Here is a 26,899-nt window from a genome sequence, read left to right as displayed (position 1 = left end):
ATGAGTAGACGGAAACATTTGTAGAAACCACATCTCTGATTTTCAAATGAGACAATATTAGTTTATTGGAAGGTGATTACTAGTTTGGGTGGATATCTAATAGCACATAATGTCTGGGTATACTTTATAATTTGACTACGCCGTGACTGAAAAGCCACAACAAGCATAGGTAGTGTCTGTGGTTTTATCGCCGGAGTAACATGACAGCATCAAAGTGTTGAACTCCAGGCTAAAAATCAAGAACCCACAAACCAACAGGTGACATCATAGTGATCCATCATTCTTTATTTTAGGTCCTTTTCATTCTTTTAATGGATTGTCTGTGGTCTAAAACCATTTCCTAACCTTGAAGCATTCTTCTGACTTAGGCCAGAACTGGTTAACCAAACCTTTGATTGTTAAATAACTGGAGTTTGGCAGGAAAAATCTCCTGTTTCTTGCTGGTGTTTATGTGGGTGACTGATTGCAGGATAACAGCGATCAACATGTTAGTTTTAGAGGGTTGTTGAGAGCGATGGGAGCTTAATGAAAGACTTAACCTTTAAAGTCATTTTTTGTGGTTATAAAAAATGTAGTTAGGAGTTTTTAAGAGTTGAAACAGCCAGTGATGACATGATGAAATGATGTACAAGCTGTAATCATAGCTCCATAATTCCTTCATCACATGTAGTGTCAACAAATCCAAGCTACTGTTGTTGCTTTTTTGTTTTTTCCTGTGAGTATTAACATTTTAAACCTAAAAATGGGTAACATTGTTCTTAGATTTTTTTTGTTTGGTTTGTTTTTGATGGACTATACAGCTGCGGTGATTGATTAAACTAGACAACTATAAAAGCTTCCTATGGTCTCAAAGCTTTCGTCCTGTTGCAGTTCTGAACAGAATTTCTTAATAATCTACATGTACCTGTATTAAAACCTGCGTTAGAACACACAATGACTCTGATCTGCTTCTATGGACAACAGAAGAACCACTGAAAGTTACTAACTTCAAAATGAGCCAGCATTGACCCAGAAATGAGTACCGTATTTTCCACACTATAAGGCGCACTACACTATAAGGCGCACCCTCAATGAATGACGTATTTTAAAACTTGTTCCATATATAAGGCGCACCGCATTATAAGGCGCTACAGTAGAGGCTGGGTTTACGTTCTGCATCCATTAGACCAAGGGTCAGCAACCCGCGGCTCCGGAGCCGCATGCAGCTCTTTCATCCAAAGCCGAGTGGCTTTGGAAAATAAATTACAAAAAAAAAAAAACGAAGTATTTAATTGAAGTGTATTTTATTTGTGTTAGTTCTTTAATATTTTAGTTCTTAATTTTAAGATTATTGTGATCTTGATCTATTAGAATAAATATATTTTATTGTTTTTCGTCGTTCAAAATACGTATATATGTCTATGGTTGCGAGACCTGTTGCGGCTCAATATTGATCCATATATAAGGCGCACCGGATTATAAGGCGCATGGTCAGCTTTTGAAAAATCGACTTCCAACACCATCTTATGATCTTCTTGTAGAGAGATGACATGAACATGGTTCAGTTCATAAAATAAATATTTCTTTGGCCAAATAAAGTCAACTGAGCTGTTGGCCCAGAACTGTGCAAATGTTATTTTCTCATAAGCAAGATCATAACAGACATAAGCTTATGAGTTGGACGACCGCTTTACTTGTCAACTTGTGAAAAAGTCAAACCCATTGCCTTGCATCCAGTCTAACGTATTGTTTATGTACATCAATAGAGTATTTACCCATCCCAGTTCATCATATAAATCATTTCTATGTCACACACACATAGGAGGAAGCAGAAGCAACAGCGGTGAGGTGGCAGAGCTGCTCTCTCCATCTCTCAAGTAATTACCATCCAGCTGCTTGTTGGAACAATGGCTGGCTCTCTTCCAGACGGCTGACTTCATACACACTGTGCCACGCTCAATTTGGAGCGCAGCGGAAGCTGGGCATGACTGGCACCCTCCAAGGCATTGCTGTCTCTCTCTATGGGACTCCCTGTGCGTGAGCATACTTGTGTGTGTGCAGATTTGAGCGTGTGTATGTGGGTGTGCACCTACCAGTTCCCAGTCTCCATCCGGTTGTGAGGCATTGTCTGGGTTTCTTGACTGCATCTTCACCCTTTTGTTACATCACTGGGGGAAAAATAAATAAATAAATAAATAAATACAAAGGAAGTATGCATGCTGAATGCTTTGGTGCAATAAAATTTCACAGCAATCTGTTGATGATTATGAAAAACTCTCCTTTGTTAGCTGAAGGGGAAAATCTGTTTATATTAAAATAATATTTAGTTAGACATCTGGAAAGAACCAGCAAATGAAGTGACAGCCAAATAAAGAGCTATAGAGGTGCAAACGGATGGTATTTGATAGCTATCAGGACTAAAAAAAAATAAAAAAAAAGAATGTATTCAGTGTATTTACTCAGGGAGATGTGGGTGAATTCATACGAGGCAGATTTATAAAACACTCAGCCTTGGTGAAAAGCTGCTGAGACTAAAAGGTCAGAGTTCCCAGTGAATCCTTGTACACCCACAATAACTCCCAGTGTTTCCTCATCCAAGGTCGTTACCAGGCAACAAATACAGTTCAGGGATAGGAACTTGGTGGATTTTATTCATTTTTTTTTCTTTGCACACTGCAGTGAAGTTTACTTGCAGAAAGTTAAAGCTGGCTTTTTAACTGAAGTGAGCGTTTGGCTAAAGCTAATGTAAGTGGAAATCCAGAGCAGCCACCTGAATATGAAGAACCCCCTCGTTACACGGGTCAAAAGAAACTATTGTTCGCCTTCCCCTGCGAGACACAAAAATAGATAGCTTGAGGACGGATGAGGGTAGATAAAATCCACCCTTGTGAAGGCACATCTTACTAGATGCGTCCAAACCTCCCAGCACACTGTAAACACACACAAATACACACATGGAAACAAAACCATGTATACAAACACAAACGCACAGTGTGTCCCCCCCTCACTTTCGAACTTGGCTGAATAGAGTGCAGTACGACTGCGTTCTTCCTCTTTTGGTACAATGAGGACCTGTTTGGATCCAGTATCCAGTATGCCTAGTAACCCTGATTCCATGGCCCCAAAAAAAAACAAACACACACACACACACACACACACACACACACACACACACACACACACACACACACACACACACACACACACACACACACACACACACACACACACACACACACACACACACACACACACACACACACACGCACACACACTACCAGTCCAAGTCTGTCTCCGACTGTTTGGGACAGAGGGGCATTTAAAGAGCAGATACAAACAGCAACAGTTGCTCATTGTTATGTAACAGTTTGACAAGGAAATACTATTGCGGCATTAAAAACAGAAAGTTCTTCTACTGTGTTGTGGGGTTTGACTGTGTGACATCACGCTCTACAAATGGTATCTTATTTATTATTTACGAATGCAACCCGTGTGAAGTGTTCATGAGTATTTAGTGTCTTCCTGAGAAGGAAGCGGTCACTTCTGACCTGGAGCTCGACCGGTGGCTAACAGCTAACAGCTAACAGTAACTCAGAGTGACGCCAGTAGAATAGCAAATATTCATATCTAAAACAACCCAAACTTTTAAATTTACTTAGCGATTTTCGTGACCACAGAACTTCGATGCCGCAACACAGTCCACGTAAGACAGTCGCTATTTCACAACACGGACCGTGTGACTGGGACCCAGCTGGCGTAGATGTCCGATGCAAAAGTGAAACGGTGTAGAAATCCACAGTGCACCATTCTGTCAAAGACATTTCGGAAGTTTGGGTTGTTTTAGATGGTAAAAATGAACTCCTCTGGTTCTTGTTCTGAACCATTATTATCTCAGCTCTTCATCCAAAGTCTGACTCTCCAATAGGGTTGCCACCTTTCAGAAATAGAAATAAGGGACGCCCTGATTTCAGCAGCGCAGGAGCCAAAAAAAAGCCCCAAAACTTCTAAACTGAATAAAAATGTGTTTATTTTATATGAAAAAACAAAATGCTTTGATTTAAAGTTTAAAGTGCTTTAATAGCATTGAACTTTCATGACCGTACAGACAGCCAACCATACTAGCAGCTGAAATAGCCTCCTATGCTATGTATGTCCACATCAGCCCAGATGTAATATAGCCTACAGGTGAAGAATATGGTGTAAAAGTTAATTTATTTCAATAATTCAACTAGAATATGGTGTAAAAGTTAATTTATTTCAATAATTCAACTAGAATATGGTGTAAAAGTTAATTTATTTCAATAATTCAACTAGAATATGGTGTAAAAGTTAACTTATTTCAATAATTCAACTAGAATATGGTGTAAAAGTTAACTTATTTCAATAATTCAACTAGAAAATGGTGTAAAAGTTAACTTATTTCAATAATTCAACTAGAATATGGTGTAAAAGTTAATGAAAATACGGTACAAATCGTGTCCCGTATTAGTTCTATACGGGACGCAACATTTTTTTCTCAAATAAAGGACAATTCCGTATTTTACGGGACGGGTGGCAACCCTACTCTCCAAACTGAGTCCACTAACCATCCAGAATCATTTAAAAAAAAAAACACACAAAAAATCCTTTGAAGACAGTTCAGATGAGCATACAGTATACCTATATATGAGTCTTGAAAGCCGTTCCTTTGTCCTATACTTTTATAGGAGGCAGACTGACTGGATGTGTTTTGTTTTTTTAACACACTGTCATCCCTGAGTTTCCCTCTCAATACACAGGTTTCAGTATTGGACGCCTGTTCAAAGTGAATTGATATAATCACAAGGAGAACAGCTGATGCATAGTTTAAACATTTGATTGGGTACAGTGAATCAAGGCAGTGAATAAATGATGATGCAAATGAAGTGTCCAAATTGTGTCAGTAAAACTGAAGAAGCATCACATAGTAGTGGGTAGTTCATGCTCTCTACATGGCAAGAGGAAAACTAAGATCACAAACTGAAATGTGATATAAATCTTACCAGTGTAAAATATTTAGGAATGGTTCAAAAAATACATATGTCCACTGGAAAGAGGAGAAAAAAACCCACAACTTAGAGAAAGTCCAGCAATTCAAGTCGATTCAAAACTATCTATTCAAGCAGTGAGACTGAGAAAATGTCATATTTCTATTGTTAAAGGGAATAAAAGTGAAACTAAATCTACACAGAGCAGCTTTACCTGTACTGACTAAATCAAATGTTTGTTTTTATAAGCTGAAGCTGCCCCAAATTTTCTGCATTTCTCTGCTTCGCTGGGCTCTTGAGACCGCACGACCTGTAAACCCATTATCTCATCCATATTAACATCTGCAGTCACAGTATATTCATATGAAGTACGCCACAAAAGCAGTAATGTCACCCCCCATTTGCAAGGCATGCATCGGAGGCCGGTGCCGCGTGGTAGCGGGCCGGCCTAATGCAAACAGAGGTGTGTTTCTGATTTGACTGCTCGCTCGCTGCTGTAACGGAGTTAAAACAGACACACTGCAAAGTGTCCAGGACTTTTTGAGAGCAGCAAGTAGCAGTATTTCACAGTAGTTGTAATTTCCCAAATACAAACAAACAAAGAAAACTTGGGTTTTGAAGGCGGAAAACTCTTTGTTCGTATAAATATCAAAGGAAGTAAGAAAATAGTTCTTTCTCAGATTGAGTTAAGCTTCTTAACAAAAACATTGATTTTCCCATCTGGCAGAGGTGGAAAAAGTACTGAAAAATTGTAATTGAGTAAAAGTATCTTTACTTTGCTTAAATCCTACTCAAAGTAAAAGTAAAAGTACTCATCTAAAAATGTACTCGAGTAAAAGTACAAAAGTACTTCATTTAAAATGTAATTTGAGTAAAAGTTACTTTCAGTTATTTAATGCAAAAAAAGGATGAGTCACGAATCAAATCCAGCACAAGTTGTTTTAATTAACTTCGAGGCATATTAAAGTACACATCCACACTTGTAAAAGCTCAGCTGAGCTCAGTAACATGATCCTTTTACTTCCGCAGAACAGGACAAAAAGGACAGTCACAACCTGTACTGTAAAGTGCAAATTATTTTAAGTCATATTGTCCAACCGACAACACTAAAACCAGAATCAAAGTATTCAAACACAAAATAAAGTGCCCAAAGCCCGCAGGATCCTGCTATTCACAATAAACCAAAATAAAATGCCCACAAGATTTTCACCATCAATTTTGTACTCAGTAACGTGAGGGGGTTCAAATGTAGCGAAGTAAAATACTTGGGTCAAAATGTACTCGAGTAAAAGTAAAAATTACATATTTCAAAAACTACTTAGAAAATTACAAATTACTCATAAAAAGTACTCAATTACAGTAACGTGAGTAAATGTAATTTGTTACTTTCCACCCCTGCCATCTGGGATGAGTTTCTGAGTTGGAGAACCTGCATTACATAGAAATTCTGGATTGGTGAAGCACTAACTTAAGTATTAGGTATTGTTACTATAAACGTAGTGGGCTTGTGTACATAACTTTGCATGTATTATGAGTAATTATGAGTATAAGTGTTATAAGTCAGTTGGAGTTATCGCCACTTAGACTATCACTTACACTATTACATGAATGCACCTCCTAACCTTTAAACGCACACGCATTTGTGTTCATTTCTGTGCAAAAGCCAGTGTTAACATGAGTGTCTGTGTTTTAATGGCAGCGGGACCCTAGAGGGGGGCCCCCCACAGCTTCCAGCAGGATTGTGGGTAGTCAGGAGAGGGTTTGGATTCTGGCTTTGTTTGTCTCTGAGTGCTGACATCACTGTGCTGATGGCACCAAATCCCTGTTCTACTGCACACAGCACTTTCCATACAAAACACCAACACACATATGTGCACACACACACACAAAGTCACATGGTACAAGTAATGCCAACTAGGCCAAAAATAAAAAGCTGTCTCTTCTTAACACACATGCAAACATCGATATATGTACGTATGCACGCAGCAAACTCGGGAAGCGGCGAGCTCATCATACTTCTGGTACAATTTCACATTTGACTTCTGCAGGAGCTTCAACAGGAATGTGGAATTTTAGAATCAGAATGTGACCAGGTCTTCCACCTGTTGAGCAGGTTTTATTACCCTTTGATGTATTGCCTTATTAACTCAAACAACTACAGGCTAAATTCATCATAACGTTTCAGTTTTTAGTTCAAATGTTCAAAGATATTTTATGAAACATAGTATAACTGGCATGTCAAAACAATTTGCACCACATGCATTACGTGTTACATCAGAGAAAAGTTCACAGAGTTCATTCGTTCATATTTTTGTGGATTGTAAGTGTTTCACCACCTCTCCTGGGGTGCAGTATCCACCATAGGTGTAGGTCATTAAGTTGTTGTCCAACACACATGAGTCTGTGTGCTCATAAGCTCAGCAATCTTTCTGTGTCTTTACTTAGCCTGGTTAAATATTAACCGAGAGGCTTTCTCTCCATTCTTGGGCTTTCTTTGGTATGTATGCAGCTCAGAGAAGGACAGGAGGAGTTGGGCAATTGGGCTGACGACACTTCCTCTCAGTCTGGAGGAAATAGCTGCTTATTTTTTCTCATCACTTAATTGCTGATGAGTTGCATTTGTTTGCTCTGCACTGAGAAACAAAGTGTTGTCCGTTCTTCATCACTGAGCCTCTGCTGCAGTTTCAGCCTTCTCACTTTCTACAAGAAAAAAAAAAAGGCTTTCAAGATAGTTGATAAGTGTGTCCACAACTGCTCCAGCTAGAATGTTGCTTCTATGAGCAGGAATAAGGGTCCAATACCTTAATAATTCAGCAGAAAAAATGTTATTCAATTCTTCCTCTTCAGTTTTTCAATATGAGGATACAGCATCTTGTGCAAGGATACTTTAAAGCTGTGTACTAGTTGTTTTAACCCTTATACTGTTGAATAACAGTCTTTAAAACTAAACTCATGCTTTGTGATGTCCTTGTATGTTTTTGCATTTTCCAATGGATGCAGGGGCTTAACATGAAATACATCAATGCACACACACTCACAAGGGAGTACTCACAACCTCAACTAACAACCAATCAAAGTTGATGAGAGCAAAAAACTGCTAAAAATACTGCTACTACACTAATAATAATGATCACATCACCGATGAGTGATCCCACTATGCTGATGGTGGGGCGGGGCCGTCAGACGTCTGAGTCAGGAGGCGGAAATTAGCGAAAGAGCGACTCGCCGCTTCTTCATTTTATCCGACAGGCAATGGCAGCGCAAAAGTCTGTTTGGTGATCCAACTCTGAGGTGCAGATGTTCATAAACCTGGTGGCTGAGGAGAGAATTAAAAAGGGATCTAGACGGGCGATAAGGAACGACCAGATCTACCAGGAGCTCGGACACTTCATAGCTGCTCGCGGCTACCAACGGACTTTTCAGCAGCGCCGACACAAACAAACAAAAAAAGCATCGCCGCTTAAAGCTTCTTTCACTCTCATTTTTTAACTTGATATCGAACACAAGCCACAGACCCAGCAGCACATATATATATCATCTCCTCCAGGTTCTACATCTTTAGTGTTGTTGTCTTCTCCGTTTAGATCACACAATCAAATACGTCACAGCAGCTTCGCTCCAACCCGCCCACTTCTCATCTGGGTTTTAGACACCCAGATGAGAAGTGGGCGGGTTGGAAACGAAAGAAACGAGGGCAAGGCGAGTGGAGGCGAGCTGAGTAGGTACTAGTATAAAAGCGCCATTAGTGTGTCCTGGGTCTTGTCCCAGTTTCGACCTCCCCAGGGAGGTGTCTGGGAGGCATCCTAACCATAACCAACTCTCTTGATGTACAGGAGCATGGGCTCTAGTCTGAGTCCATCTCAGATGAGCAGACTTCTCCCCTAATCGCTGAGGGAGAGTCCAGCCACGCAGGGAAAACTAATTTCAGGCACTCATGTTCGGTGTTGAAAATAAACTCTTGAAAAAAAAAAAAAAACAGGCTAAAATTGCTAAAAGTTGCAGTCAGCATCAGATCACCACGGACATGCACACTTCTACGTTGATGATGCCCTTCTTTCAGAGTTTTATTCTTGCCAGCTTTATAGTGACCAGTTTGTCTAAAGAGTTCTCTTTGTTATCATTTGACAAGATAAATACATACAACAAGATATTACAAAAACGTTTCTAATCTTTAAAGCATGTATATCTATATATCCCTAAAAACATTCTCATCTTTAGGCTATACTGCAATTTCTATCTTTCTCTCAGCATAATAATGTTTTACATGTTGGAGTCTAAATCTAATCCAGTTAGATTTGAGCACTCAACGTTTAAGTTTAAGGGATCTGAAGATGATGAACTGTAACTAACAGAGAAACAAGTCACTTTATCTGTGAACTTTCACTTTTTTAAACAGCTCAGTTCTAAATGATCAGATTTATTCAAAGTAAAAAAAAATGATGTTAACTTTAATTACAGTGACCTGTGAGTTCATGGGTTTAATGAAATAGTCAAATATTATGCCATGTAACATTTATAATATTTCTTACTAATGTCAAAAATCAAGAAGCAAATATTTTACAAAATGTCTTCAAAATTTAAAAATCTCCCACAGGAATAAAAACAACACAATAATGATCCATTACTCTGCTTGCTGTAAAATTGTCTTTGTTGCATTTTCATGCTACTTTTATCTCTGCATAGCCTATTGTATTTCATTCTGGCCCATTCTATAGTTGTCATTGTTGGTCTTCTGCATCATTATCGTCCTGTTCTATAGATATTTTGCAGACGTGCAGACTCTTGAAGTTTTTATTTCCTGTGGGCTCAAAGCATCTTGCCACACTAGCCAGAATCCTTGAAAAAAAAAAATACAAGAAAGAAATCTACAGAATGTCCAAAAACTTAAGTTTAGGAGCTAACACAACTAATAAAAAAGTAGAAAACTTTTAAACAAACTTTTAATAACCACTCCAAATACACGGCCTGTCCTCAGAGCATAGCTGTTGTCTCTCTCACACACACGCACGCACTCACTCACACGCACGCACACACACACGTACACACACACACGGTCCTGTCAGGGCTAACTAAGCAAAGTGGTGGACAGAGCAGCATTTGGATTGGCTGGACAGAGGTTGCCGAGGGTTACGGTGGATTTGGTGGACCACCTGCTGAGCCTCAGCCGCCAACTGACTGAAAACATTTACATCAGAAACCACCCAGGATAGAGACAGATAAAGAGAACAAGAAAAAAAATGATCGTGAGGAGAATAAGAACAGAAATAAAAATTAGTTTCTAACACTTTTCCTGAGTATGTTAGAATCGTCTCCGCTTGTAACTGTTAAGATATGATTGGGAGCGGAGGCCCAGACTTTCATTTAAACACAATTTTTCAGGAAATGCTTCCAGATGCAGACTGTTTTATGACAGACCAGAGAGTTGTCTTTTAGACGTGACTTCAGTTCCCCAGCATGCCCACTTGTTTGTGCTTCACAGCATGTGTGAATGCGGGAGCTGCACCTGCAGCGGCAGTGTGGTGGCAGTGGAGGGCTTCGGTGTCAGCGACCGATGAACTGAAACCACAACCCAATACCCCGATCGTTAAAGGTGCGAGACTACGCACAGCCGGGGCTGTTTTTGTGCTCGGGGAAAGTTTGGCCTACAGTCAAGGCAACAACAACATTTCATTGACAACGGCACAAAAGTTGGGTAACCGTTGGACCTCGGCTGGGCCACAATTCATGGTTTTGTTTTTTGTAGGGTGTCAGTAAAGTGCTGCGGTTGTACCAGCATCTATCATTAAAATAATGTAACTGTGCTCATTTGTGATGAATAGAAATGTTAGCAGAGTTGAAATCAGTCTTCAACACAAGATCTTATAACTCTACAACCAAGGAACGTGTACTTTTACTTTTTAATTTGAGCACTTTTTGACTTGATAAAATACAAAAGATCTCAAGAATTATTCACAAAAGATCTGGTTTCTCTTTCCATTAATGATTTTTGCAAAACTTTAACTCAACTTTCAGATACTTGTTGATACAGTAATATTAATAAAAATGAACTAAAGTCTGATGGTGGTACGTATTTTGTATGGGGTAATGATTTGTCTTACTTTTACTTTCCTGAGGGACCAACCTTCCCCCCTTTTCCAGATGGATTCTGTTCTATTAGCATGAGTAAGCGGCTGCTGAAGCATAAGCCTCCTGATCATCATTCTAAAGGGAATTATTATGGTTACTGAACTGCAAAAAATCCAAATACACCAACGTCTGATATCGCTGATAATCAGCTTAATTTCAATCCAAAAAATCTAAAAAGTTCTGGCACCACAACTGTTTTAGAAGCAGAGCTTTGCAGTGGCCCTTGCCCCTCCAAAAACATCAATTCCCCCTCCTGATCCCCCCCCCCGTGTAAAGGGGCCGAGTCCTGTATGGGGGTCCCCTCATCGCCCCTGCTCTGTCCTCAGTGTGTGTGTGTGTGTGTGTGTGTGTGTGTGTGTGTGTGTGTGTGTGTGTGTGTGTGTGTGTGTGTGTGTGGTTGGGGGGAGTTACTCTGACCTGCAAACTGACCTCCTCAAACTTCAAACTGAATACTTTTGGCAGTTACCACGACGACAGAGCTCTCCAAGCCTTATCCTACTTACTGAGACGAGACGAGGAGCGAGGAAGAGGAGGAGGCGAGAAGAAGGAGAGCAGGGCAGGAGCTGAGGCAAAGAAAGAGGAGAGGGAAAGAGGGATGGGTGGGCACAGAGAGGGAGAAAGGGGCTGGTGGAGAGGGAAGGGAGGGTGCAGGGAGGGGGTAGCAGCGAGGGCTGGGGGGGGGCAGCTACCAGGCAGAAAGCGAGAGTTGCTGCTGTTGCATCTCTGTGTTTTTCATGAGTAGACAGTTTACTGGGAGATTATTCACAGTCTGGTATTTAGCCTTATTAGGCCACTGCTCCCAGCAACCCCCCCTCACCCCTCCACCCCCCACCCCACCCCCAATCATCATCAACAGCCACACTGAAGCGTTTTTCTGTTTGTTTGCTTGTAGATTATATACTTCACTGTTTCCTCATCTTTGTTGACTACACATTCCACTTTTATTACCGTACATTTTGCCTTTTGTCAAGTGGGCTGATCATCTCAATGTTCAGGGACCAAGAAGTAAGAAAAAACAACAAAAACACCTGTTATAGTCAAAAGACAGTAAGGTTTCTAAAGAAGGAGGAAAAAAATCAACAGTGTTCAACGATTTAAGAAAAGTGTTGTGAGTCCGTCCCACCGCTGCAGTCTCATTCATATGTTGGCGTCTGCGAAGTCAGTTCTCTTCCCTCGGTAACTGAATTGTCTAAGTCAGTGGTTCCCAAACTTTCTGTGCCCAAGGCACACCAAAGGACAAATAAAAATTTCAAGGCACACCTATTGTGCAAAATAGCCTTATAACACGTGTTATCACTAATATCATCTGTTTATCTGTTAAGTTTATTATTTACTAATGCCAAATAAGATATGACAAAGACAACTATTCTACTCATGAAATATTTATTAACAAAATACTTCACAAAAATATTTAAACTTTATCAAATTGGGCTTCATCAAACACACCCATTTCAGGAGGATTTTTTAAAATAGTTTTTAGATAAAGAGTTTGCCTCTGTATTATGGAATGAGTGCATTCAAAGTAGTATATAGTAAATTAAAATAATTATTTTTGTCTAGTTGTATACTATATTGCAGTAGGCTATGGTTGTCACAAAATCCCACGGCACACTTGGACTTGCCTCAAGGCACACCAGTGTGCCGCGGCACACAGTTTGGGAACCACTGGTCTAAGTTATCTAAAAAAGAGAATCGTGTTTTCACTTGGCTTTGTTGTCTGTTACAACCCTATCCAAGGATATTGTGCAATATTCACAGCATAACTCTTCAGCCGATGACACATTCTACTCCTTAACATCAAGATCTCTGCACTGATAAACTATAAATGGGTTAAAAATATAAATATATAAAAATATACACTATTTGGCTAATCTGATTACACCAGTCACACAAATTATAACACATATGAAGAAGAAAATGAGCAACTATTCACGATGCAGACTGGCAAAAGTAACAGTAACTGTGCTATCGACTTCTCAAAAAGATCATTGATTGTTCCGATTAAGGAAATGAGACAAAAACTGTTTGTTGCACAAGTGTCTCTCCTTAGAGATAAAGATTTACAAAACTGGTCACCGAACAGTTTCCAGACAGACTGGTTGGTGTGGCTCAAACAGAAGATACAGTTTAGATATCTATAAAGTGGGATGAGAATGAATTTCTAAAGACGTGGATGCTTATTTCATCAACAAAACAACTGTTTCTGTAAAGATTTCCCACTGTTAGACTTTCACATTGGGGCCAAAAATTTTACTTCAAGTGAATACAGAACAGCAGCTTCCAAATGCAGATGTTACATAGACACGTCTTCTCTGATCTGGTGAGGAAACAGCATACGCTGGAGAAACCCACACGGCAGTGTTTGAGTCAGATGTCCAGCTACATTTGAACCAGGACAACAACAACATTTCAGACCGCAGCATTCTTAAACCTCTTAAACCCTTTCTCCAGCTTGAATGCCCTCAAATTAAAGTCTGCATCTTAAGTCCACGACATCAAAGACCTATTGCTTGACTTTTCTTTTTGTTGACATTTTCATGTATTTATTTCATGTATTTGTTTTGCTAAATAAGATTTAGTTGCAGGATTTATGTCAATGGCCAAACAAATTACAAACCTCCCACAAACTAATTTTCTGCAAATGGAGAAAATCCAGGTGACTTTTTTAGTCTCCCTGGGAGGGCACATTCTGTAAAGATCAAATCAAGCATATATCTAGCATCAGAAGAGGCTGATAGGAATCAAAACGCAACGGCAAAACAACTACATAAAAACACTGAGCAGGAATGTAAACCACTGTTCCACCCCTGTGCTATAAAACGGATAAGACCAAATCTGAACTCTGATGAGAGTAAAAATGACCCCTGCACACCTGAACTGCACCTCATCCCAGCTGTGAAACTCGGTGCCGTTGTTGGAGTAGAGACTACCAGGACCTGGACGTTTTGGAAGTTTTACATTCAAAAATCGATCCCATCCATCATCTCAACCTGTGATGCAAGATTGTTTAAATCAGAATCTTTACCACGTTGCAACTGGGATGTCTGACCCAAACAGGCTGTTGAATCAATCCACCTTGAAAACATCGATAGACAAATCAAAGCACCTTGTCATAGTGGGTCAAATTTACATGAAAAAGGAGATGTTTTTCTTTTTTTTCCTAACTTTCTAATTGGTACTGAGAAAAAGCTTGTACTTCATTTAATAAGCAATCATTTCAGAAACCCTTATAATTCCAGATGGGTGACATTGTTTTTCTTGTTATTTTCAAAGTAGTAACAATTATTTGAAACCTAAAATGGCATTAAAAGTATCCAGGAATGTTCTAATGTGTCTTTGCTCAAGAGTATTGAAGGTGCCATTGAACTGAGATCAGAGAAAGGAGAGTTTATTCAATAATTTGCACATTTCTTTTCAGATTATCATGTTGTTAGGTTCTACTTCTTCACAAATCTCTAAGCATATAACATTTTATGGCATTAGCTTCCTTTAAGCACCATAGTGACTTCACTCCATGCTGTTAAATATCTCATAGGCTCTTTAAAAAACATGGCCAGAGGGCTGTTTCTGCCTTCAGAGCCTCACATACAGCGACTCCTGTTGAGTATACTGCAGCTGACAGGAACAGCGATGCCAAATGAAAGGCAGTTTTAAGGAAATAGCACCCATCATGATTGTGGCTTTGCGTGCAATTGTAAATGTCTGGCGGCCTGTGTTTGCCTTGAGAGGAGCAGCTCAGAAAGATCTGATGGAAGGCGCCTCAAAATCAATAGTCTTCATGTTTGTGTCCCCAGGCGCGCTGTCACTAATCTGCCCAGAAACTGAAGTGATTGATCCATCTCTTCTTTAATTTGTGCTCAACAGCTTCACCTGGCTCATTCCCAAGGCCACACACTCTAGGTACACGGAACGAGCCCAAAACCCTCAGGACTAGAACAGTTGGCAGGAGTCTATATGGCCGATTGTCCCGCCTGTCCCAGTACTGGCATAGTTGTGGACTCACAAAGGAACATATGACTAAAAACTGAAAAGGAGACAGCAACACGTCCGGTCCTTTCCTGCCCTGACTTTAGTTTTAGTTTTAGTTTTAGTTTTAGTTTATTGTTTTGCACAGTTTTTAAAAAATATACAGGACATATCAAACTATAGGTGCAGGAAGAGGCAAAAAACCCAATGGGCTTATTTGAAGCCTCCACCGAAGATATTAAAATTTCATGTCAAGATTAACATACAAAAAAACAGAAAGTAAAACTACACAAAAGTGATGGCAAACTAATAATGCAATATATAAATAATAAAGAATAAAGACAAAAAATAAATGTGTGTGAGTGTGCATGGGATATTGTTTTTACAACTTATATTATATTGACTCCTGAGCAAATAAGACTGTACATGTCACTATGAGTGAAACACACAAAAAAAAAAAAAATCCTTTCCTCGTGTCCCACAATATCCTATTTCTCTGTCCTGTCCAGGCTTAATTCAATTCAATTCCATTTCATTTCATTTATATAGCATCTATTACAATACAAGTTGCCTCTAGGTGCTTCCAGAGACCCAGAACATGACCCCCGAGCAATTATTACTTAAACAATGGCAGGTAAAAACTCCCCTACTGGGAGAAAAGCCTTAAGCCAAACAGTGGCAGGAAAAACTTCCCTTTAGGAGGGAAGAAACCTTGAGCAGGACCAGGCTCATAAGGGGGGGCCCTCCTGCCAAAGGCCAGCCATCCAATAATACCATCTTGCTATCTGTCTCCAGTCTCCTGTCTTTTCCTTGTTGCATCTTTTTTCTGTCCTGTCTTAGCTCCTCTCATACCAGTGATGCAAAATAGATGCTGCACTTCTTATTCAGCTTGCTTTGTTCTTGCATTGTATTTTCTGTCCAAGTAAGTCAAGGTCTATCTTAACCTGTCCTCAGCTGTCCAATCTTCTCTCTCATGTCCTGTATGGGATTACTCTGTTCTGTCTTGTCCTATTTTTCATAAATAATATCTGATCATTGTCTTAGTCGTGACCTGTCTCGCCCAACTTCCTTTGCCGTCCAGTCCACCCCTGTCCTGTCTGTCCTGCACTGCTCGTCCACACTTTCAGTCACTGCTGCACCTCTTAGACTAAGCAGTCCTGTTTTCTTTAGTTTTTTTTTTGGTGTGCTGTTTTTTCGGTTTGTATCTGTCCTTGCCCAGTGTGCACCCATACTTTAATTTGATCAATACAACACAAAATACCTGCAGAAAACTAATATCATTCTTCTGAAAAGAATGAAGTCGTTGATGGAATCTGTGCGCCGACCGCGAGAAAATGGAATCCAGACAGGCTCAGAGAATCTAAGAAGTTGCAAAATACATTTAAAACATTCTAATAATGAAAAATATTTATTGCAGAATGAATATTTGAAGTATTTCCCTCTCAGACAGCACATGCTTGTGAAATTTTCAGTGAAGCTTCTGTGTAGAATTAGGTGCATACATTCCTTCATGGGAAGAACCATTAACCTCTGACTATTTCATATTTGTTTGATCGTGTTTGTGTGTCTCACGCTGATGGTTTTGTGTTTATGTCCTCAAATAATTTAATGCATCTTTTTATTTTTCCATCTGTTTTATTTCATTCAAGCACATTTTTTTTCACTATCCTCTTTTCCAATAATTGTCGTGTTTCGTCAATTCTTTTGATCGGCATATTTCTTCTGTGGTTTCAGTTGTAATAACGTCCTCAGATGTGCAGATGTGCAGTCTGTTTTCTACTCTCTCAGCTTCCATCTGCTTAAAAGGGGAATGTAATTCATATTTTTCAAACAAGTTTTTTTGTTGTTGTTATGATTCAAATATTTTAAACTAAGATGTGTTTTTAAAACAGGGATTGTATTTGTTATAGACAAACAGTCCCATTCATTCAAAATGTATTATTCAAATTAAGTTGAAACTTGAGATGAGAAAGGATTGACTCATATCCGGCACTTTACAAACCTCATTGTACATTTCTGTCTATACTTTTTACCTATCCTAAGTTCCTAAGTCACTTTTGTACAGACTCACCCGGCACTTTAAAACCTCATTTTGTACATTTCTGGTCTACATTTTATTTTACTGTTTATACTTTTTATTGTTTATACATTTCATTTTATTTTATCTCTTATATATTTGTTTTTATATTTGTATTGTGTTGCACCAATCCCCAAAACAAATTCCTCGTGTGAAAACTTGGCAATAAACCCTTTTCTGATTCTGATTCTGATTCTGACTAACATTTCCTTTCTTTTCTGTATGTGATTCTGACTTAGCCTCCACATGTGCAGCTTGTATGGTGCCTATCACCTTAACATCGAGCATTACCTTTGCAGCACGAGGCGGAGTCTGCGGGCTCGCAGTGGGACGGAGGGAGATGTTCACATTAAAGCAGCGCCTGTGAACATAAACGGTAAGCCGGCGAGGCTAACAGGCCTGAAACCTCCCTCAGGGCAATTGGGCTCTGTCAGTCGGTAAATCGGTAAATTATCCTGGATGTCATTTAATCAATATGAACAGGAGGCAGCTGTCACACATTATCGTCTCCCCTGGGGGTCATTGTCAAGAAGCAACATTAAATAAAAAAAAGAAAAAAACCAGCACAAGAGTGTGTGAACGTGGCTGTGTGTGTGTGTGTGTGTGTTTTCCTCTAGACCATTATTCACAGGTCTTTATTGTGACAACCAGCATAACTGAGGACCATATTCTGGTTTGCTTTGGCCCTGATATAAATCAATAAAATAAATATAGAATTACAAAAATTAAATATAAACTACTTCAAAACGAATTAATCATTTTGTGCCAGAAAGGTTAAAAAAATGACTTGACATACTCAAAGTTAAGATAGTTATGTTGTAAATAACTAAAATACTAAACTAAAGTAAATTTAACATTTCAATATTTTAGATGGTTTATTGAAAGTATTACATTTAAGCGTGAAGTTGAAACTGTGAGATTGCTGCGCTAACTTTAAACATTTCATTGATGTTTTAAGGAGTAAAAAAATATATTTTGACATACTAACTGAGAGCAGACCAGGGTTTCTGTTAAAGATCAAATCAAAGCGGGACAACAAGCATTTGACAAGTTTTAAATAAAGTATTCTACGGCAGCATGTGAGACCTTAATAAAGTATAAACCGTCTTAAAATGATAAATAAATCTGTCATATCTTTTTACTTTCATACCCTAAAAAAGTGATTTTGTATCTCTTTTCTATTCAGTCATTTCTTACAGTGACTTCGTCAGGTCATGCTTCAGGGTGTGATAGTCTAGAGGATTGTCCTCTCCTTTCCTCCTCTCCTTTCCTCCTCCTTCCTTTCCTTTTCTGAGTGAGACAGCGAAATCTCATCCGCCCACTCTACCTGCTCTTCCAGCCAGCAGGGAAGGACATGTCATTTCACTTGTGTGCGTCCACTTACAGCGCAACACACAATGACGAGAGCAAAAAGGAGGGGGCAGATGGGGAGGGAGGGGGTGACAGGGCTCTGATCTCCCAGATAGTGAGATAGCCACCTGATTCAAATGGCTCGCTTGTTCCCGGCAGTCACTTGATCGGCGTGTGAACTGACTCCTCTCTTATTTACAATCAAATGCTGCTGCACTGCCCTGCCCAGCCCAACCCTGGCCAGACTGATCTCCGTTTGCCCTATATTTACCATGTGTCTCGTTCTCTTGCCTCCTCTTTTCACACACACTTACACGTACACACACACACCCACGCACTAACTCAGAAGAATTGTGATGGAAACTTACAGTAAAAGAGCAATAGTTGAAACGGTCGCGGCAACTTTCGAATATGTACATAAAAATCTGTCTTTGCTCGACTTCATCAGCATATTATACGGCACGATGGTGACTAAATGCAGCTATAATGTTCATGGTTGTGAATTGTTTAGGATTTAATGTTTAATTGAGTGTCAGGTCTTTCTTTTTGTAAGTTTCTCCTGTAAAGGAGACAATTTGAAAAGTGCCTCTGTGCACACCATAAGATATGAGTTCTGCTCACACATATATCAGCTGGAGAACATGTTTGATGAGTTTCCTTAAGAGAAAAAAAAAAACAACCTAGTGAGTACAGACATCATACAAAATCCAAATGACAAGGATACATTTCTTAGGAGTTTCTGTTTCTGTAAACCACAAACATGTAATCTACCAACACCTTTTAATCAAAACTGCCCAGTCTTACCTTTGGATCATTAAATCATGCTTTGTGTGAGGAAGTGTAATAGTTTGGAGGGATGTAATGTGATTTGGTTTAACTGTAATCAGCTAGTTTTCATGCCTAAACCTCACCAAACAGACCAAAACCTGATGGCCAGACAACTTTCACAGCTTTCCAAGATTAAAAAACTTTCAGCAGCCCTACACCTTGGTGGTTAATGAGGTGTGTGCTTGTCATGTCACAGAGCATTTGCTTTTTATCTCAGATTTTGATAAAACTATTGCATTAAAGGACAAATACATCTATGCTGTGTAGAAACATAACATCTTTTCATTGACTTACAAATCCACATCAAAGAAAAAACTTGTTCATACATGTATTTGCGGTACCATGGGTAAAAATAGTGCCACTTGATGTTCTTTTTTTAATCAGTTTAGCAGCACTATCTCCGGTTTGATGGACCAGTTAAACTCAAGGCAATCTAATCTGATCTACTCTAATTTAAGAAGTGGTTCAGAGGGGAAAATTATGGAAAAAAGTAAATAATACAAACTATAAAAGATGGCACCGGTACAGAAGCGAATTGAGAATTTATAGAAAACAGCAAGCGCCCATCTCAAATTCTTCAAAATATGCTTGAGAGTTGGGGAGAAACAACTGCAACTGCAGTCTACTGCATCTGTCTGTCTGTCTGTAACTGTCCTGTCTGATTATCTCTCCCAGTTGGCCCCGAGGGGACACCCACACTGAAAGAGGCCACTCTTCCTTCCAACAACAGCTTCTGTCAGAGCAGCAGAGTGAGAGAGAGGGAGAGACTGAACCCTCGGAGTCACCAGCTCCAGAACAGCCTGATAGTGACTGATGCAATCAATCGAAATACGCTGCAGAAAACACAATCGACTGGGAGCGAAATTTTACACATAATGAAAGGAAGATCTTTGTAAGGATATGAACAAATGCAAAAAAATTTAAGTGAGACTGACACACACTCACACACACACACACACACACACACACACACACACACACACACACACACACACACACACACACACACACACACACACACACACACACACACACTGTTGACTTCCCTTTAAATTGCAAGTTTTCATGTCGAGCAGCATAATGGACACAATTTGAGCCACTTCTGTTTCTCGTTTTCCCTGAACTGTAAATGCATCTCAGAGGAGCAGCATGGTTTCCTTCTTTCCATATAAGAAACTACTGTTTTTAATAATATATAGCTACATTTGAAGTTATCTTAAGAATTAGATAAATATGGTATGATAAAAAGTTCAGTCACATTTAATCTATTTTTGCTTCACTGAACAAGGGTTAATCACTCATTTCAATTTTTCTATTTGCTGCAGCTCAACTATTTTCATCCTAAGTGCATAATGTTAAGAGTTACTTGTTAGTTTTAATGTCAAAAGTTTCAAAAACATCCGTAAGATGGATGAATGACACACTGTAAGTAAACTAGAAGAGGGTCATGGGGCAGATGAATAATTCACAACTGAAAGCGATATGGTATTTCCACATGCACAATGTAATCCGAGGCATCGGTCTGCGTGTCGGTATGGTTTGCTGTAACAGCCCAGATCATGTGCTCGGAGGGGTCTAAACACATCAATATACTGAGGCTCAAAAACTTTTGCTCAGTGACATTTAGATAATCCTTCCATCTGATGATTATTTGATGCTGTGATGCTTAAAGAGAAAAGAAAATAAGTGGGTAGTAGGGGAAACACAAGTGTCTAGAGGATAACAGGTGTATGCCTAGTCTGCTTTTGTTTGAGAAAGAGGGATCTGTCATTTTGATGTTACAGCCTTTGAACAGCTACACCATCTCTCTGGCATTTTGTAATAGAAGCCTACTCTTAAAAACACAATCAACACCTTGTCTCATAATATCAACACTGGCTACTTTTTCATACAGAACAGTTTCAATGAGCCTCTTACAGTTTTTTTCGATTGCTTACACACTAAAATTAAAAGTAGTACACTATTAGCAAAACCTTACACTCAAGAAGCAAAACATCAGCCCATATTTGCACAACTATAAGCACATTGTCAACCTCACACTTGTTGCAAAACTCTACACACAGTGATTTTCAAAACACTAAACACACTAAACGTACATTAGACACAAAAATCTATCATAAAGTCACTTCTTTGCAATACCAAAGCACTGACTGTCAAATTAGCACACCGTCCAACCAGTTGGTTCAACACAGTCATCAGGTGTGCAAACACTTGTTTGCTTAAATGTAGACACACCAATCAGGTGTATCTACACTATAGAAAGCAGCAGGTGAGCTCATTGGTCTCAAAGCACAAGAGTCAGAGAAAGACTACAGTTTTTCTCGATTGCTTTGACACATTTTGCACATCATGGGTCAACTTTATCTAATGCTCACACCTTCTTTGCACAGCAAGAGTCCTCTCTGGCGAATCAGTTAACTATTTCTCATTGCTTTCACACAATTTTTTTTTACTTTTACTGTAATACACTTTTCAAAACAGTTAACACACTTCTCACAAAGAGACACAAAACATAACTGATTTACCATGGCAACACATTGCAGACACTTTGTAGCAGCAAACTGGAACTGCTCTCTCAATTCTAAAAATTATCAGCACCTGTGTGAACTCTCTTTGCAAAACAAAGCAAGTAGTCCTCAACCTATCAAAGAGGTCAATAGCTTGAAGTTGACACCAAGCATAGATCGAGGAGGACGTGGACGAGGACATGTGGCCTGATCGTCAGGCCCGTGTCGACAATGCGTAATTTTCCTGTATTTTTATTTTTTTCATATTTACAGGGTTTCATTTGATTGTGTTTCATTTACAGTACTTTCTTTGAGAATTGACCTTTGTTGTACTGCATATTGAACCCTGTCATTTTGATTGCTTACAGTATGTGCATATGACAAGTACTGCAATAAATATTTTTCTGTCAGAATCTTGACATTTTGTACACAGTAGAACAAATGTAAATCAATGGTGTTGACAGGAACTTCAGCAATACAAAAACAGATCTACAATATTTTACTGTATACACATTTTCTGATTTTACTGTAAATACTCTGTGACAGTATATTTCTAAGTTATATAACTAAGTTAGAGTGCTCAATACAAAACCCAAATTGTAGTATGTTGTCAGTTGTAAAATAGTCAATATTATGAGGGTGTTGAACAAAAGTTGATATTGATAGCTGTGGTTTCAATTTTGTTATCCATCGTTACAGTAAATAAATGAGAAAACATACATGTTCAATTGAGAAAAAATTGTAGGTTTTGATGGAAAAGTTTGGTTTTGATGGATGTGTGACAAGTTTTGAGAAAGTGGTGTCATTCTGCAAACATAAAGTGTTTTGGTTATTTCAGCTTCTGTTAAGGGCTTTGTGTGAGCTGTTTTGAAAAAGTAAACTGTGAATGGAAAAATGGGCCAAAACGATCAAGAAAAACTGTATATTTGTACTTTGTTGATAGTAGCCTACTCTTATCATAGGGACGTAGAAGTGCTAAAAGTGTTTTAGGTTTATCACAGCAGAGTGTAACTCGTGCAAACAGAGTATAGTAATGTGAAACGTGTTTGTTTCATATGGTAAAAAAGTGTGGTTTTTAAAAAGAAGTGTATAGTTTTTACAAGCGTGTTTAATTTTGCAAAGGATCTGTAGTGTTTTGCTAATTTGGTGTGTTGTTGTGCTAATTGTGTGTAGTGTTTTGAAACCACGGGCCCTGTTTTGAAAATCATGCTTAGGCAATCAAGAAAAACTGTAAGTTCATTTCACTAATATTCATTGTACACCAAAATGAGCTGTAGATACGTTTTACTTCTTTAAATGTCATTTTTAACTGTAGTTATCGCTTTAAAACCTCAGGATTATTTCTAATTGAATGAAAGTTCATCACATAGTTTTTGATCTGTTCAATGTCAGTTCCAAAAAAACAAGAGCTGCATAATTTGAATGACTATTTAAGGATTTCACAGCCTTCAAGTGCACTTTTACAGCTTCTTTGTTGGTTTAAGGTCTTGAAAACCTTGAAACCTTGAAAAGAAAACAGATCCCTTTTTACAATTAGTACCTACTTGTATTACTACTTCTTGTGTAGATTCAAGGTTTAATCATATTATTTGCTATAATTTGGAAAAACAAAACTTCATCAGACAAAGCATGTACACCAAAACACAAGAATGTTACAGAATCATTATAATGCTGACATATAGTTTCTCCAGCGTCCATTAAGGGTAACAGGTTTGAGGCCACTCATTTTTAAGTGATACAAACCACTTTTAGAGCTTTTATTGTGAAAAGCCGCACTTAGTGAGTAAAGGTTACTTATTGCATGTATTACACTATGTTTTTTAGAGATAAGATATATGAATGAATAGTTGTTAATTCAAAACTGATGTATTTCTGTAGGAAATGTGTTCCAGGAAACTGGACCATATTGCACCGGTCATGATATCGCAACACTGGCTTCCAGTGAGTCAAAGGATGGAGTTTAAAATCTTACTGCTGGTCTACAAAGCACTGAATGGTCTTGGACCAAAATACATGCTTGATCTGTTAGTTCCTATGAAGCTCCCAGACCCCTGAGGTTCATCTGGATCTGGTTTGTTGTGTGTCCCAAGAACCAGAACCAAGCAAGGTGAGGCAGCGTTCAGTTATTCTGCTCCTCACCGGTGGAACAAACTCCCTGTAGACCTGAGGTCTGCTCCAACTGTAGATCCTTTAAATCAGGCCTAAAAACATTACTGTTTACTGAAGCGTACTCTTAAATTAAATACTTACCTGCTGTACTCTACTGCCCTTACGTTTTAACAACTTGTGCTTTTTATTATTTTACCTCTTGTCATATTATTGTATTTCATTGTATTTGTTATTTACTGTTTAATTGTGTCTTGCCCCTTTTAATGTTGATGTAAAGCACTTTGAATTGTGTTGAATTGTGCTATATAAATAAACTTACCTTGCCTTGCCTTGGGTATTTTTTTTTTATTATTATTTTAGCATAGGCCTAATTGAACCTCTATGTCTAACGAAAACACTGAGAGACACACATTTTGGGGCCTTCAGACCCACTTTCCGCATGCAATTTATGAATATGTCATATTTTTAAAAATAGGACAAGCCCCGCCGTCCCCCCTCCCGGTTTAATGTGAGCAGAGTTGTTGGTCAACAGTTGGGTCGGGGGGCCAGGCAGGGGGCCAGGCGGAGGGGGAACAATGGACGGGGCTGTTGTGCTGCAGTCGGTGGAGGGAGAGAGTCAGGCTGATGACAGACTGAAAGAGGTTAGTGTCTATGCTGGGAAATGAGACCAGAGGAGTTGGGTGGGGAGTGTGTGTGTGTGTGTGTGTGTGTGTGTGTGTGTGTGTGTGTGTGTGTGTGTGTGTGTGTGTGAGGGGGGGCTGTGTTTGTTGGCTCGTTAAGCCTGAATTATGGTTCTGCGTTAAATCGACGCAGAGCCTACGGCGTAGGGTACGCGGACGTTGCGCTTCGCCGCGTCACCTACGCCGTAGGCGCTGCGTTGGTGTAACGCGGAACCATAAATCAGCCGTTAATGATGATTCAGTCCCATCAGAGCAACAGCCTTCTCTATCAAAGACTTTGTGAATGCCGGGAAGCACCTCAACCTCGGCGATGCCAGCACACAGCAGATGGGTACCAGCTGAATCCGTTTCCAATAAAAGTCCTCCGCAGATCAACATGTAAACTTTGACACAAAACGGGCACTAAAAATGATTAGAAATGCACTGAAATGGATTAGAAATGCACTAAAATCGGACCCAGACCAGGCAGTTCAGGGTGTAAACGTGCGATGGGATGTATGTAAGAAAAGCCAGTCACATGCGGTGATGATCGCCTCTGTCTGTCTCACCGCGCACTTTTACCCTGAAACGGGAAGACTAGTGTCCACCTGCTCCAAAAGTCCAGCAAGACAACTCAAACAGGGTTCAGGAACTGTCTATGAACTGGGCTATCATGCACTATTGGTTGTTGCAGGGCCGGTATTCTGTACATTTCTTATCTCCATCCATTTACAGTATAACGCATCTGTAGTTTTTGCAGGCAAACTATATAAGATGCCTCCACTGATGCCCTCCACTGAACACAGACTCCAAATTTCCAGTCAACTAAAGACCAGCAGAGCATGCAGCACTTTCACTAAGAGCTGAAGGACCGGTGCTCCAAAGTCATCTGTTGCTTCAAGCTGCAGAGGCGAAATATTACAGGACACCATGCACAGTTCAGCGGTACAACTTATGTCTTTTATCACCTCGCAGTCTTTTTTTAACATTCATTCTGTTGAAATTTCTGGCAAAGATATTCGTTTTTTTGTTCTTCTTCAGTGATCATATAGCACATGAATGAAACTCCTGACTTGGAGCTGCATTGTCCTCTTCCCCACAGAAGCCAACTGTCTCAGCAGCCAGCACAGCCAGCCAAGCGTTTGACGTTATTAAATAATAAAGAGATGCTGATCTGTTTGCATTGTTGTGAAGGAAAAAAGGCCAATTAGCGTGCAGTTATACTATCATTATGGCTGTATTAACTCGAATTTGTTATAAGACAATGTGCACACTGACGCTTGTGCTTCGCATGTTTGACTATAGTGGAATTTAATCCTGAAATCAGCGAGGGTAAAAGCACTAATAAACGAAATGGCTTCCAGTCTCAGTGTTGGTGCATTCGCTCGATGGTGACGACATTATTAAAATATTAAAAATGAAAAGGATGATGTTGAATGAATATCAAAACATTTAATATTAAAAATATACGACCAAAACAATATACAATTCAGTGTTAATATGCGTATTCAGGTGAGAAAACAACGGTTTCTCTCACAGCACAAAAGGCCTTGTAATTTGGCCCTTTCCCTTATATATAATATATATATATATATATAATATATAATATATAATATATATATATATATATATATATATATATATATATATATATATATATATATATATATATATATATATATATATATATATATATATATATATATATATATATATATATATATATATATTCTCGAGGTCTTTGATAATGTCTTCAAGAAACCACACAGGCATTCATTAACGAAGAAAAACAACACTTTCATCAATATCACGATTCGATTTCGGGATTCAAATCAAGACAGAACAAGACAGAACAACGTGATTTCGGAAACTTTTAGAAACTTTTTCGGAAAAGGTTCAGAAAAAAAGTTTGAATTTTTTTTTTTTTCCCCCAAACAAAAATTGGAAACGAAGAGGAAAAAAGTGCAAGAGACGCCTCAATTTTATGCAAACCACGATTAAGAACCCTGAGTTTTGCGGCCGTTAATGGGAGCTGCGACAGTAGGCATTAGGAGGACTTAGTGGGGATGGGCAGCTGGTGATGGATGGCACAATGCGCGCCAAGAACAAAAACGGGTTTAGGTGGATTTCTTTTTTTCTAAATATTAGTAAATAACATTCATCTTAAAGCTCGTGTAGAGTTTTGCTGCACTTGTGCACTTTTTCTTGAGTCGTGATCCGCTGCAAAACGCGCGCATTCCTTTAATGATGGTGCTCTATAAAGCTGTCAGCATCAATGAGCAGAAATGATAA

At 39.0% G+C, this 26,899-nt stretch overlaps 1 long non-coding RNA gene across 2 annotated transcripts in view; it reads right to left on the bottom strand.

The window, feature by feature from the left end:
* LOC133457853 (uncharacterized) overlaps positions 1-26,899 on the bottom strand; it is a 94,497-nt gene that overhangs the window by 19,110 nt on the left and 48,488 nt on the right. For both annotated transcript variants that reach the window (XR_009783908.1, XR_009783907.1), the window contains one exon: positions 2,073-2,147. This is a non-coding gene — a long non-coding RNA (uncharacterized LOC133457853). The remainder of the gene's footprint in view (positions 1-2,072; positions 2,148-26,899) is intronic.

The sequence above is a fragment of the Cololabis saira genome, chromosome 13 (assembly GCF_033807715.1).
Source record: "Cololabis saira isolate AMF1-May2022 chromosome 13, fColSai1.1, whole genome shotgun sequence".
Taxonomy (NCBI): domain Eukaryota; kingdom Metazoa; phylum Chordata; class Actinopteri; order Beloniformes; family Belonidae; genus Cololabis; species Cololabis saira.
Note: the sequence above shows the minus strand (reverse complement) of the source record. Positions and strands in the feature narration are given on the sequence as shown.